Below are 11,760 nucleotides of genomic sequence, written 5' to 3' on the forward strand. Positions count from 1 at the left end.
GCAAAGAGTACTGCACATTTGAGATTCATATTTCAAAGAAATATATATGTGTGTGTATGTGTATGTGTGTGTGTACATTATAATGTGTTGAAGTACAATCAGCCCTTGATATCTGTGGATTTGCCATCCACGGATTCAAGCATCAGCAAACGGCAAGCCTGCATTGTCTCCAATGGTGGTGTGTGCACATGCCCGCTGCATCATTAGGTCCCGGTGCCCCTAATGGTGGCACAGCCACATGCATGCGGTCCCACTGGGGATGACAGAGACTGTCCCATTGTAACTAATGGTGGCAATGCCATTTGCATGCTCCACCATTGGGTACAATGGAACTTGAGCATCAATAGATTTTGGGTTTTTTTTTTTGGGTGGGGGGGGGAGGTGTCCAGAATGGATCTCCCATGGATACCAAGAGCTGACTGTATTTTACCTTTTCTCTTTCACTCTCTAGTGTAATTTAAATGGTTTTTAATTTTATGGGATATAAAAAAATTTATGGGATATGTACATGAAGCTGCCTCAGGGAGACAAGGTGCAAGCTATGTACATCTGGATAGATGGGACTGGCGAGTTTCTGCCTTGTAAAAGCCGGACACTGGATCATGAGCCTAAGAACCTTGAAGATCTTACTAGAATGGAATTTTGATGGCTCCAGCACCTTCAAGTCTGAGGGTTCCAACAGTGATATGTACCTTGTGCCATCTGCCATGTTCCGGGACACTTTCCGCAAAGCCTCCAACAAGTTGGTTCTCTGTGAGTTCTTAAAGTACAACTGGAAGTCTGCAGAAACAAATCTAAGGTATACCTGTAGAAGGATTATGGACATGGAGTCTAACCAGAACCCCTGGTTTGGGATGGAGCAAGAATATACTCTTTTGGGAACAGACAGACATCCATTTGGCTGGCCTTCTAAAGGCTTTCCTGGACTTCAAGCTCCATACTACTGCAGAGCTGGAGCAGACAAGGCTTATGGTTGAGACATTGTGGCAGCCCACTATTGAGCCTGCCTATATGCTGGTGTGAACATTGGAGGCACCAATGTAGAAGTTATGCCAGCACAGTGGGAGTTCCAGGTGGGTCCTTGTGAAGGAGTTGTGAATATCATAATTTGTGTCTTTAGATATACTTTGTTTTTAATCATATTGTGGTCCACCATGGATCCTAGTACTGGAAAAATGTGATATAAAATATATGGGAAAATAATGTTTTTCTTCCCTTGGAAGTTTGTGTTTCTAAAAGAGTGGAAGTTCTGATCCCGACTGCATGTGCTAGTGGAAATGGTGATATGGCTATTGTTTAGTAGTAGCACATGGTTTATACCCCAAAATTCCAGTTTTATTTTTTGACATCTCCATCTAGGACAAGAAGAAACCCTGCTTTAGACTCCAGAAAAACTTTACTGGTCAGTATTGGCAATACCAAGTCAGATAAATCAATGGCCAGAATTACTTTAAAGAACTTGCCTGTGTTTCTTTGATCTCTCCACAAATATATAAAGGAAAATAATCATGGTTACTTGCTTAGTGGGCCATCATTAGGCAATTCTACAGATGTTGGGTGAGATAGTATGCGTGTAGTCATAATAATTCAAGACTGTAAATTTGAAATTTTGTGGAGTTAGGGTGGCTTGATTTAATTGGATGAGATAAATTGTCCCAAATATCCTCTTAATATTGCAATTATCTTGAGCTCCGTATCAACTCCCAGTACATCACATTGAGTTCACTGGAAATACAATACCCTTGAAGCAAATCTGCAGAGTCAGCAAAGGATACAAAACTAAGAGTAATGTAAACAAATTCTTTCCATGTTCTTTAAATGAAAATACATTGTTGGACATATCTAATAATAACCATAGGAAAAGCTGGGAAGAATTCAACCATCAGAATTAACAGGGTGTGAAATTCACTCAAGTCCAATAGTTCCCAGAGGAAAAAATGTTTCATCCTGTGACCTATCAATCATTTGGCACAACAACAAATGGCAAGGCATTATAATAAGGGCTTGTCACAGGATTCTTGTTTCCTCCTTTACAAATAAATACTCTGTGTTTATTTTGACATTTATTTTCACTTTGGAAAGTAATTATAAAATAAAATTATTGCCCTCTTCCCCCTTTGCATTTATGTAACAGCATGAAAACATTATTCACTGGCATTTTATTCAATTTACATTATGTCTGAAACAAAAGACTGTCTGTCCAGCATTCTGACTGTCAAAAATACATTTCATTTAAGAAATTACAAAGGCATGAATTGACAATATATGCCTACACCAAAGGAAACTTTGTAATTTCAAAACTGCCAGTTATAACATGTGACTTTTAAAGTGCCACCAAAAAAAAAAAACTTGTCTCATTGATGCAACTATCAGCAAATCTAACTCAAAGGTTTCCAGAGCCTTTGAAAGCTATTGGGGGGAGGGGAGTTAGTGACAGAACAAATGGCATGCAGATAAAGTGGAAAAGAAATCAGATTTCCTGCTGTTTCAATGTTTTAAGAGTTACGCGGTTCCCAATGATGAGGCTGTCTGTTAAAATATTGTTCTCCCTAGATATGATGTGGAATTTCAATTTCTCATTTCTCAGACAAAGGTCCACTCAAATCTTCTTGGATGTAGAATAACAGAAGTATGCCCAACAGCCAGTAGATATCTGAATGTGAGCTACAGGTCAGCATCGGAGCTCTATCAGTGAGGCTCTTCTGGCACAATTTTTCCACCCTAAAATTATTAACATGGTTGGATAGGTAGAAGATGGGTCAGTGTCTAATAAAAAAAGCCTATGTCTGGAGGAAAAGGTGCAAGCAATGCAGGATGGGAATCAAAAGCAAACTTGGTCGGAAGGGAGATGAACAGACCTAATCAGATGGCAAGACTGGTAGTCAGTTAGTTACTCTACTTCATGTTTTGGGCCATCTATGATAATATTCTCCTCCTAAGGACACACAAGAACTCATACAAAAGACCCATAAGGAAGAACAACCAACACATTATAGAAAGCTATTAACTCTTATCTAATTACGTGGGTTGCAATTCACCATTTATTTCAAGGACATTATAAATGCATGACCAATTACAAGATTTTAGCCATGGGATATAATTCTCAAAGCACTGTTTTTGCATCATTTCTGTTCATTTTAACTGGGATTTCCCCCTAGGATTCCATTTCTGCTGTAATTCATGTGCTCTCCTAGATTTGTATAGGACAACTTGTTAGTAACCCTGAAGTAGAAATCCTTCACACATTTTCTAGGAACTTAGCCTGTTTTAATTCTATAAGAATTACCTCTGATTAAATGTGCTTAACATTGCACAGCACTACTTCAGGGCTTCAGGCTTCCCTGAACAATAGAAGGGAGTGCATTAGATATGAGATCTGAATTAGATATGAGAAATGAATGGAAGGTGTAAGTTTACTTATAATAAATAATAATAATAAACTTTTTATTTGTATCCCGCTCCTTCCCAAGATCAGGGCGGCTTATAGCAATAATAAAACAATTTATACAATACAATAATAAAATCAAACATTACATATACATAATACAAAAAATTAAACAGACTAAAAGCCCCCATTAGCCCATCCTCTTTGCCACAGGAGAGGAGGGAGGCCCACAGGATTTTAAGCGGGGAATGCCTGCTGGAATAGAAAGGTCTTTAGGTCCTTTCTGAATTGGGCCAGGGAGGTAGCCGAGCGGAGCTCAGTGGGCAGCGTGTTCCAAAGGGCCGGGGCAGCGATGGAGGATGTCCTCCTCGTGGTGGAGGTGAGCCTGGCCCCAGGCACCTTCAGTAGTTGCTGCCCAGATGTTCTGAGGGTGCGGGGCGGAATATACGGGGAGAGGCGGTCCTTCAGGTATCCTGGGCCCAAGCCATTTAGGGCTTTATCGGTAACCACCAAACGCTTATATTGGGCCCGGAAGTGAATAGACAGCCAGTGAAGATCTTTCAACACCGGTGTTATATGGCTGGCCCTGGAGATGCCAGTGACCAACCTGGCTGCCATATTCTGCACCATTTGTAACTTCCGGGTTTGGTATAAGGGTTGCCCCATGTAGGTACGTTGCAGAGTCCAATCTCGAGGTTACCAGAGCGTGTACTACAGTTTCAAGGTCTCTCTGGGCCAGGTATGGGCGCAGCTGGCGAATAAGCCGAAGCTGTAACAGGTGCTCTTGACCGTCGCATTCACCTGAGCAGTCAGGTGAAGCGACGAGTCAAGAAGCACCCCCAGACTGCGCACGGAGTCCTTCACAGGGAGCGTGACCCCATTCAGGACAGGTGGAACACCGCCATTCCTGGACCAGGGGAACCTATCACAAGTACCTCCGTTTTCTCTGGATTCCAGCTTGAGTCGGTTTTCCTCATCCAGCCCATTACTGACTCCAGACAGGCCACGAGAGGAGAGACGCCGTCCTCAGTCACTGCATCAGTTGGAGACATAAGAGAAAATGATTTGGGTGTCATCAGCGTACTGATAACCCCGCGCCCCCTGTCTCCGGATGATCTCTCCCAGCGGTTTCATGTAAATGTTAAATAGCATGGGAGACAGAATGGCTCCCGAGGGACCCCGTTGTCAGGGCCGCTCCTCGGAGCACACGTCTCCCAGCTGCACACTCTGGGACCTCCCGGAGGGTAGGACCGGAACCACAGGAGCGCAGTGCCCCCGATTCCCACCTGCCAGGCGCCCCAGAAGGATACCATGATCGATGGTATCGAAAGCCGCTGAGATGTCCAAGAGCACCAGCAGGGACACGCTTCCCCTGTCGATGCCCAGACGGAGATCAGCGCCAAGGCGACCATGGCCGTCTCAACCCCGTAACCTGCCCGGAAGCCAGTTTGAAATGGGTCTAGATATCCGTTTCATCCAAGACTGCCTGAAGCTGGATTGCAACCGCCCTCTCGATCACCTTACCCAAGAATGGCAGCAGCGAGACTGGCGCTAATTATTATGTACCAGGGGGTCGGGAGGGCTTTTTTAATAAAGGTTTTACTGTGGCCAATTTTAACCCCGTGGAAATTGCCATCCCTCAAAGATGTATTATATCCGGCGTACAATAAGTTCCCGCCGGTCCCCCCTGGGCCGCTAGCCACGGCAGGATCGGAGAGCAGGTGTCTTCCGAACACTTCCGAGGATCTTGTCCACTCATCGTACTCACCAACTCAAACTGATCCAGTTTAATAAAGTCCACGGGCTCTGGATGCCTCTACCCTAGGTTCTGCTTGAATGTCGGCGTTAAGACCTTGCTTATCCGAGAGGTTTTATCCACGAAAATCGTTAAATTTGTCACCGCAGGCCTTAGAAGGTTCAAGGATCTGGTTCAGGGCAGGAGGGAGCTGAGTTAGCTCCCTGACCACCCTGAAACAACTCTGCTGGAGCGACTCCGCGGATGCGGACGAGCACCATAGAACGAGTTCTTTGCTGCTCGTATCGCCTCTCCGTAGTCCTCTAACAGTTGGTCTAGGAGAGCCTTGTCGTCTAAGCAAAGTGTTTCCGCCAACGGTACTCTAGCCGTCTCAGTTCCCGCTTCCTTGCCCAGAGATCTTCCGTATACCAGGGCTTACACTTAGAAGCAGGCCTGAGAGGGCGCTTGGGGCGATACTGTGATAGCCCTTTGGTATTCCAAATACCGGTGAGGGCATCAACAGAGTCGCCGTCGCTTCCAACCATGAGCCCCTCTAATTATCATACCATATAGTCCTTAACATGTGTACTCAGACTTTCATGATTTGGAAATCTATGGGACTTATTCCCTAGTAAATTTGTTCAGGAGACAAGACTAATGCCTTACAGTTATTTTGAACTGTCAGTTTGGGTCTATATTAATTGCATTCATAACTGGGAGAATGACCAAAAGGTAAAATAATATAATGTAGCAATGAAGTGAAAGCAAACATGTGTCACCCAACCTATAAGCTAAGCTAGTAAATGGAAAATGGCCAGCAGCTAGAGAAACAGTGAGTAGAAATGGGGAATTTATTATTGTAAGATGCAGAAATGGCTGAAAATGTGGAAGGCTTTCAGTGATGCATTTATGGTATACAGAGTTACTGAGGGCTATCAGTTTGCATGGATAATTTCTCTCTCTCTCTCTCTCTCTCTCTCTCTCTCTGACAGTATGCCCCTGTATATCAGCTAACAAGAAACAAAACTGGGAGAGTGTTGCTTCATCCATGTTCTTCTTATGAGCTTTCTATGGGGTTTATGGCATAAACAATTGATTGGCTGTGCAAATAAAAAGCTAAACAAGACAAGCCTTTGGTCCAATTCAGCTTCTCTTAAAACAGCAATTCCCAGGAGTTGTATAAAATGTATTCATTCTTGTAGTGTCAAGTGAACTGGAATACACTGGGAGACAGTGGGATATGGTCAGTTGCAAAAAGCAACCATAAAAGAGAGGTGTCATTGTTGTCACTATGTACCTTCAAGTTGGCTCCACTATACTGAAACCCTATGTTAGGTTTTACTTGTTAAAATGTATTTGGAGGAGATTTATCATGGCCTTCGTCAAAGCTGAGAGAATGGGACTTGCCCAAGGTCAGCCACTGGATTTTCATATCTGAACAGGGATTTGAACTCTGTTCTCCTGAAGTCCTAGGGCCACACTCAAAGCACTACACCATACTGTTTCTCATAAAACGAGAGTAGTGGGACATAAAATGTTCACCTGGGTGTATGTGTGTGCATGCGTGTGCACACATGCACACTTAGGATCTCAAGGAGAAGAGTGTAGCCTAAACCATCACATAATATTAGTTTTCTGTGGGTTTTGGGGGGGCTGTATTCCAGAAGAATTTATTCCTAACATTTTGCCTGCAATTGTGGCTGGTATTTTCAGAGGATGGTGGCCTGGAAGTGTGTGGAGTATATATACCTGTGGAACCCTTGTTTAGGAGGAAGTGGAGGTTTTTTTTGTTTTTTTTACATGTTAATGGTGGAATTAGTTTGTGTGTTGTACTGTGTTGAATTGCACAGCCTAGAGGTGTTATGTGGAGGATATGTGAGGGGGATTTGTGTCTATTTAATAGGTAATCCATTGTCTGAGGGGAAACCCCTTGAGTCTGGGTGTTGTTCATTGGCTTGTCTTGCATCTTGATTTTGGTGTTTTTCAGGACTGGTAGCCAAACCTTATTTACTTCAAGTATTTCTTCTTTCCTGTTGAAGTTGTCCAGGTGTCTGTGGATTTCAATGGCCTCCCTGTGCATTCTGACCAAGTAGTTGTTGGCATGGTCCAGAATTTCAGTGTTTTCAAATAGATTCTGTGCCACAATTGGCTTATGTTTTCTGCTAGTGCTGATTTTTCTGGCTTGCCCAGTCTGCAATGTCTCTACATATGGACACCAAATGCAGCAACCAAACACAAATGAAGGGACACGAGAGACACTGCAGACTGGGCCAGCCAGAAAAATAAGCAATAGCAGAACATGCTACATGCCAACAAGGGCACAGGATGCTATTTGAAAACACTGAAATTCTGGACCATGCCAACAACTACCAGGTCAGAATACCTAGTGCTGGGGAATATAGCAAACTACATTTTACACCAGCATTAATATGCTGAGGAACAATGGGAGTTCCTATTACAATCCAAATATATGGAAGAGCACGTTGACCAACCTTGATTTAGCCCCCTTTTCAGTGTTCTAATAAATTTACAAAATTGGGGAGGGGGGGAGAGTAGGATTGTGTTTAGAAGACTTAATTCATTGCCATATCGGTCTGATGGTCTTTGCAAGTGCAACTGAAAAATTCAGATTGCTGTAAGGTCAACCTTAAAGTCAGTATTTTGATTCCATAGTCCCCATGTATCTACACAAGAACACAGCACAGTGACTTGTTAGCATCTAGAAACTTTCAGTTTGTTCTTTACTTTGTCCTTGCTTAAGCATCTATTTAATTCTTTCAAGGCACTTGAAGATATATCTTTTGCAGTGAGCCAAATATTTGGAATGTGCATAATTATTTAACAGCATAAATGTTTCCAAAGGGAGATGCAAGCATCATGACCAAAGTATTATGCAAATGTTATTTTCTTGGTGATTTAGTGTCTGTGAGTGTGCGTGCACATAATTTTACCAGCTGGCTATCAAACCATGGTACTGCTGGCAAAAAGCAGACAGGCTGGACCATATCTGTTCCATTTTCACTGCCAATGTGTGGGTACGTAAAGAGACCCTACCTATTAACTGTAATTCCAAAACTAATTATGTATGTCAGAGTGACCTCTTTCTAATCTATATTCAGCACAGGACACATGCCTTCTGTCTCCATTGTTCCTGTAATCAAATAGCTGTTGATGGACATATAATTGGCTGTATCTGAAGTGGACTCAAAGTATGGTGCTACATAACAAATTATTTAAAGTCCCAAATGAATTTAGATAGACGATGAAATAATAACCCAACTATATCAAGTAATTAACTTCTTAGTTCTATAATACCTGTAGAAAAAGTATTACCTGTCTCATCTTTTCAGCCACTGATGCAAGCTGTAAAGATAGGTCTTTGGGGAGAAAAACATGGTTATTTGAACTTATTTCTATTTTTAGATCATATATGTCCACACTTTTTCTTGTTTAGAGCTCTACACAGCGATAGAAGTGGTTTTCAAAGATATCTGCAGAAATGCATGACTATGCAGATACTTTTACAAGACTGTAACAGTACTTATGTTCTTCAAAATTTGGATTTTTTTTCTTTTTTTAAAATCAAGATAAAAATTAGACTTTTCCCTCCTTTAGTGTGGCAGGTGATACCTTTTTAGTTTTAAATCTCATGGTGATAGCCAGAGGCACGTTACAGACGGGCAAAAAGGGGTGTGTTCATGACGTCATGAAGGTGTAGCCTTTAGATGGCCCTTCCCTGAATGCTGCCATGAACCCGCCGCCTGTACGCCCCAAGCGGGAAGAAGTGGCATTAAAAAGGTGCTGCTTTTTTCCGCTTCTTTTTCAAAAGCGGCGTACCTGCGCATCTCCGTCTATAAGCTGTTGCACTGGTACGCCACAATTGTCACGCCGCAAATTTAAGTTGCCCATCTAAAGGCTCCGAGTCAGCTGCGTTGCATAATGGGTCGGGGTCCCGGAACATGCACGTTTTATAGTGAGGCTCTAATTAGAGTGTCAGATGCCAGGCAGCTGTGGAAGCTGCGGCACAGCTGCACCGCATTTTAAGGCTCATAAACCTAACCCTAGAGCAACATGTATGCATGTGCTGCTACAATCGCGGGAAGTTGTAAATTTTGCCGGCAGATGTTTTGCTTGGAGAAAGTGATAAGGGAAAGTTTAGATTTTAAAGTGAACCCCTACACACATTCCAGCACCATTTTCACTTGGGGAACAGGCACAGTTCAGCTGCTCATGGCTCAGATGTGTGGCGGCTCCCCTTTGGCACCAGGCAGGATGGCACAGCCATCCACAAGCACCCTGAAAAAAGGGAGTGGGACGTCTTGGTCTCATGCGGAGACGGCTGACCTCATAGCTATATGGTCACAGCTAAATATTCTGCAGAAATTGGACCACTCCTACCTGAATTCTGAGACCTACTGAGAAGTGGAAGAGGCCATGAGGGCCAAGGGCCACAACAGAAGTTGGGAAGAATGTCGCCGGAAATGCAAATCACTGAAATCTCAATACAAACAATACAGAGATAACAAGGCGAAAGGTACTAAGAGTGCCACCCCCCCCCGCCCTTTTACAAGGAGCTGCATGCTTTCATTAAAAGTGATGGAAGCATCAGATCCAACTAGCCACCAGTGGGCAGCTTGTGAGGGTCCCAGTGGGCCAGCCAGCCAGAGCGGAACCTGTGGTGGTGGAGGAGGAAGAGGAGACCCCAGAGCTTGAATGTTCCCAGGATCTTTTGATGCCCTCTCATGGTAAGATGTGCCAGGGCCCCTGGGGGAAAGGGAGGGGGAAATGGGAGAAGGGGAAGATGTGGCACCGGGGTGGGCACAGGGCAGAGATGATCCTTGTCCCTTGTCATGTAGATGAGCAGCAGGAGGAACACCCTGACTCGGGCGATTCCTCCAGCAGTCTGCGACCGGTGAATCCCCGTGCCCTGTTAAGACAAGTCTCTGCTGGGGCCAGGAGCTCTACATCTTCCACGAGCAGCCTACCATCTCGTGAAGGGTCTTCTTCCACAACTAGCAGCTACCGTGGAAGGCTGCTGAGGCAGGGATCATGTGGGAGTAGTATTGTGAGTGTCCTTTGCATGACCATCTGCTGCATGTATCCCACTTACTTAAGGCATCCCTCCCTTGCCTGTAAATCTCCCGTTTCCCCATGCCCTCAGTTGAAAACTCTTCCCTTTGCCACATTGGGGATGCTTTGAGTGAGAGTTCCTGCATGGCAGAATGAGGTTGGACTGGATGCCCCTCAGGGTTTCTGCTAACTGTAGGCTTCTATGACTCTCTGGTTGTATGTCCAATAGAAGGAGGACGAACAGAAGAAGAAGAAGCAGCTCCAGCTAATTCCATAGCTGCACTGACACCAGCGGAACACCTTGCCACAAAGAAGAAGAGGGTACGTCTGTCAGCAGCTGCAAGAACTGTTGCGGCTGTTGGTGAGCTGAAGGATTCCTCAGCCCAGCACATGACAGCAGTGGTGGAGCAGGGGGAGCGAGCCTATGAGTAGCGGGACAGGGCATATGAGCAGAGGAAGAGGGCCACAGAGACCCTCAAGGAGATCCTGGAAAGGGTACTGGGATTTCAACACAGGGCTGTTCAGAACCAGGAGAGAGCACTGGATAAGTCAGACCAACAGCACGAGTCCACAGTCCAGGAGCAGAGGCGACTCAACACCACTCTGGAAGCGCAGACTGCTCTGATGGGGCAAATGGTGGAGATTCTCAGGGCAGGGCAGGGTGGCACGGGTCACAGAAGGGTACGTAAAGAGCAGAGTGGAAGAGGCAGGAATGTCCCCAGGGTCGTGCAGGAAGGGTCTGGGCAGCAGGGGACACCAGCAAGTGCCAACCCACCAGCTGAGGAGCAGGGTGTTGCAATGGAGGTGGAGATGTCTCAGCAGCCTCTTGCGGGGCCATCCTCCAGCCTCTTCAGTGACGCGGTGGCAGTCCCAGCGCCCACTACTCATCCCCAAAGGCAAAGGGCAACTAGAGGGGGCATGAGATTAAGGAGCAAGGAGCACTGACAAGGCACTGGGTCCCATGATATCCCATAAAGACATCATTTTCCCTCCCAGGGTATGTGTTCTCTCCCAGCCCTATCTATTCTATTCTACCCTTCCTATTCCCTCCTCCCACCAAGCCTGCCTCACTGGTCCCCTAAACCAGCAATGTCCAAACTCTGTCCTTCCACGTGTTTGGACTTCAGCTCACAGAAGCCCCAGCCACCTTGCCCTGTGGTCTGGGATTCTGGGAGCTGAAGTCCAAACACTTACCTGGAAGGACAGAGTTTGGACATTGCTACAGCACAGCACTCCTGCCTAGGTTTAGAATGCACAGTTGCGCCTAAGCTGTCACATTCACACACACAGGCACACTGCCACACTTGTGCACAATAAAAGACACATTTTTTTAAAAAAATAAACTTTTTTATTACAATAATATTTTTTTTAACTATTTACATATTTACAAAAACAGGGAAGGGGTGGTGAAGAGGGATGGCAGGGGGGCAAGGAAGGGAAGGGAAGCTGCTTCAGGGAGGGGGGAAGGGGGGTGGGGTGGGCAGCCAATGGAGGATTTCCTGGAGGGTCTTGTCCATGGCCTCCATGCGGTCTCCCATCTTTTTCAGACCGTCCTCCAGGGCAGACAACC

At 45.1% G+C, this 11,760-nt stretch overlaps 1 pseudogene; it reads left to right on the forward strand.

Annotated features, from left to right (window-relative positions):
- The first annotated feature begins 502 nt into the window (after positions 1-502).
- Positions 503-1,181, forward strand: LOC121920392 (annotated as a pseudogene).
- Positions 1,182-11,760: the final 10,579 nt, after the last annotated feature.

The sequence above is a fragment of the Sceloporus undulatus genome, chromosome 2 (assembly GCF_019175285.1).
Source record: "Sceloporus undulatus isolate JIND9_A2432 ecotype Alabama chromosome 2, SceUnd_v1.1, whole genome shotgun sequence".
In the NCBI taxonomy this organism is placed as follows: Eukaryota; Metazoa; Chordata; class Lepidosauria; order Squamata; family Phrynosomatidae; genus Sceloporus; species Sceloporus undulatus.